This window comes from Theropithecus gelada, unplaced genomic scaffold (genome assembly GCF_003255815.1).
Source record: "Theropithecus gelada isolate Dixy unplaced genomic scaffold, Tgel_1.0 HiC_scaffold_4320, whole genome shotgun sequence".
Taxonomy (NCBI): domain Eukaryota; kingdom Metazoa; phylum Chordata; class Mammalia; order Primates; family Cercopithecidae; genus Theropithecus; species Theropithecus gelada.
This window is the reverse complement of record NW_020260880.1, coordinates 1-3,790: the sequence shown is the minus strand read 5'-3', so window position 1 is coordinate 3,790 and position 3,790 is coordinate 1. Positions and strand designations below refer to the sequence as shown.

General features: G+C 47.3%; 1 long non-coding RNA gene across 1 annotated transcript; it reads left to right on the top strand.

The window, feature by feature from the left end:
- The first annotated feature begins 2,050 nt into the window (after positions 1–2,050).
- LOC112617791 lies at positions 2,051–3,784 on the top strand. The gene has a single exon (XR_003117968.1). It is a non-coding gene; the product is annotated as an uncharacterized LOC112617791 (long non-coding RNA).
- Positions 3,785–3,790: the final 6 nt, after the last annotated feature.

Below are 3,790 nucleotides of genomic sequence, written 5' to 3'. Positions count from 1 at the left end.
AAATAAATACTAATCAACAGTAGAATTGCTAAATAAATTGTGATCTCATCATAAAAAATAATTCTGTAAAACAAAGATAAGATGAAAATGCAATAAATTAATGAATCTCAATGAGAAGTAAGAAGAAGAATTGAAACACACAAATGTTATATTATAGATAAATATATTTAGATAAATTGTGAACTCCATTAATTGATACTAGAAGTTAGAATATTGAATAATATTTTGGGAGGTAATCGTTAGGAAACTTAAAAATTAACCAGGATGAGATACAGGAATCATTTCAATCAAAGAGAGAAACTAAGTATTTTTCAGGCAGAAGAAAATTATACACATATATAAAATATTTTAATGTATAAAATAAGAAGCTTGAAATAAATGAATTTGATGTTATGCCTAATTTTTCAAATGCATATATATGTATATATATACACATACACATAATTTAATTTATGGTAAGTTAACATCAACATTAAGACATAAACTTTTTTTATTATTATACTTTAAGTTCTGGGGACATGTGCAGAACGTTCAGGTTTGTTACATAGGTATACATGTGCCATGGTGGTTTGCTGCACCCATCAACCCATCATCTGCATTAGGTATTTATCCCTGTGATATCCCTGCCCTGGCCCCCACCCCCCAACAGGCCCTGGTGTATGATGTTCCCCTCGCTGTGTACATGTGTTGTCAGTGTTCAACTCCCACTTATGAGTGAGAACATGCAGTGTTCACTTTTCTATTCTTGTGTTAGCTTCCTGAGAATAATGGTTTCCAGCTTCATCCATGTCCCTGCAAAGGACAAGAACTCATCCTTTTTTATGGCTGCATAGTTTTCCATGGTGTATATGTGCCACATACATTTGTTTTACAGTCTGTGAAGAGATTCACAGAATATCACATTTTAAGATCTGTATTTACCTCCCCATCTCTCCCGTGTGACACTGCCCAGAGCAGTGCCTTGAGAACTTTTGCAGCAGGGAAAGCGGCTTGGAGAAGCGTGCCTGGGAGACGATGTGGCACTGCCTGGCTGGGTCCTCGGCTGACAGAGGTGAGGGTAGGGCTCATAGGGACTTGGTAATGCTGTGAATTATGTATGTGTGGCAGGAAGGTGCCACAATGCCAAGGTCCCACGTCTTTGAAATTCCATGAGGTCCGCATGAAGTTGAAATAAACACCAAGGGCGGTCCTCAAGGGAAAAATAAAAGAAACACCCACATAATGGACTCTTTGGAACTGAGTCTGGAAGACAGGGGTGCCTGGTCCACTCCAGGAGAATTTGCCTAAAAGAAGTTGGCTTCCCATTGCATTCTCTTTGCTTGTTCTAAATATCACCTCCTCCCCATTCCTGTAATTTGCATCATTCTGGGCTCCTTACTTTTGCTGCATCCTTTTTTTACATTTTAAGGACGCCTGGATTCGATTTACTTAGGAGCACATAAGGCTTAATTTTGTATTTCTGGTAATCATTTATTATATTTCCTCCATTTTATCAAATGACACGTTTTTCTCATGTCTATTTTTAATATGTTAAAAATTTTGTATCCAGTTTATCTAAAACTCCTTGCTTAAAATGAGTTTAATTCTAGCAAGCTATACATGCTTATCGCTGCATTGTTTCATAATTTGATGATAAATGTTTTCCCCCAATATATGACTGTATGGATACTTTTTAAAAAGATACAATAAAATCCGATCTCTCTGTCTCACTTGATTAAGTGGCTGAACGAGTCAATCCCTCCATCAAATAGAAATATCCGGCATCACTTAACCTAATTAATAAGAACATCCAGTGTGCACGTGCACCCACGATGAGAAGACCAAAGCAAACAGCCAAAAAGGAGAGAATCCCATGATTTCTGTATAAACTCCTACAGATAACATAAATATTTATTGCTAGAAACAGTATTTTAAATAAAAGGTTTTCAGGCAAGTGTATTAAAACTGCCTTGGATACAAGGGCCCTATCACTTGTAAAACTTAGCAAATCGGATGACGATTAAAAATACAAAATTACACAGAAAATACCCTTCAATAAATTGATTTTTTTTTTTTTTTTTTTTTTTAATTGAGACGGAGTTTGCCTCTTGTTGCCCAGGCTGGAGTGTAATGGCGTGATCTTGGCTCACTGCCACTTCTTCCTCCGGGTTCAAGCGACTCTCCTGACTCAGCCTCCGGAGTAGCTGGGATTACAGGCATGTGCCACCATTCTCTGCTAATTTTGTATTTTTAGTAGAGATGGGGTTTCTCAATTTTCTTCAGGCTAGTCTCAAACTCCCAACCTCAGGTCATCCGCCAGCCTCGGCCTCCCAGAGGGCTGGGATTACAGGCGTGAGCCACCGCGCCCGGCCTAATAAATCGATCTTTAAAAAAATCTTCATTGAGGTATTCTAAAGGGAGTCTTTAAGGCCACATGCCCGCTAGGTGTACTGATTCCTAGGGTGGTTGGTGTCAGGCGAATCAATGTGGCTCCCCCAGCCCCTTCCTGGGAGTATCCTAGAGAGACAGCGTGGAAACGCACGCGGCCCGGTGGTCCCGGGAGCGGCCATGGTGCCCAGCCCCGCGGCCTCCCCCTGCCCTCGAACCCCACGTCAAGCACCCGCGGACTCTCACGTCCTCTTCTTACAGGGCGGCGGGCGCTTTTCCTGCACCTTGGCCTAGCACTTCTTCTAGGCCTCCTCCGCTTCTCGTTTCTCCTCCTTGGTCACCTTGTAAGGCCACTTTGGTATCCGCAGGTGGCCGCTGTCCTTTGTGCTGCCCTTCCGCGCCGACCTCTCCGGACTGGAAGGTGGGCGCCGGCTCCATGCTGAGGCTGACCTGGGGCACCAGCACGCCGGCCACAAGCTGCTCCGCTGAAAGCCCTGCAGGGGCAGAGGCTGGCCTTCATCGGGGCGGGGGTAGCGGATCCCCAGGACCCCTGTAGCGGGGCAGGTGGGAGGCCGGCTCTTGCGGAGCCCTCCTGGGAGCCCGCGGCCGCTGGGCCGGGCCGCTTGGGCTGCTCTGCGCCCTCCGCTTACCTGCCTCCTGCGCCCGCCCCCTCCCCCAACCCCTCGCCGCGCCGCCACAATTTCCTGCAGAGCCAGGATTTCCTGCAGCGCCAGCCGCCTCTTCCGCACGCACAGAGTGCTCTCGGGGGACAGTGTCTGGCACGCGATGGCCACGGCGGGGCTGTTAGAGGCTCGTGGTCATCCTGACCATGTGATCCAGGGCGCCCAGATCCTCCGGGCCGCGCACGGAGCGCAGCGTCAGCGCGGACAGCTAGCAGTCCTTGAGCTTCTGCAGGCGGTTCTTGGAGAACTCGGGCTTCCGCGCCCTCTAGAGGAGCGGAGACAGCTGAAGCTGCTACTTTTCCCAGAACTGCTACCCGCAGGGGCGCTCCTGGAGCCTCTGCATGAAGCCAACTTGTAAATGGCCACTCCTCTGACGACATCCCACGACGGGGGCCCTCGGGTGGAAACTCGCCCCTGCCAGCTCAGGGCTGGGATGCGATCGACCAGGCATGGCGGCTTTCAACCCGAACGCGTCCCTCCTTCAAGGTCAAGACCCGGGACATAGTTCAACAAGTAGTTGGTGATTGATGATAGCTTGCCCTGACTGGGCCAGAACAGCCCCTTTAGTAAAACAGCGCAGGAAAGTGATGAAACAGATGCTCAGCTCCTTTCTTGATTTTCACTTTAATTCCGTGATGCCTCTGTGTCCCTCTGACGACATTTCTCCTGGGATCTGTGACTCTGCGGGTCTTCAGTGCCTACCAGGAAGGGTTCCTGGCCCTCATCAGGCATGAAAACCT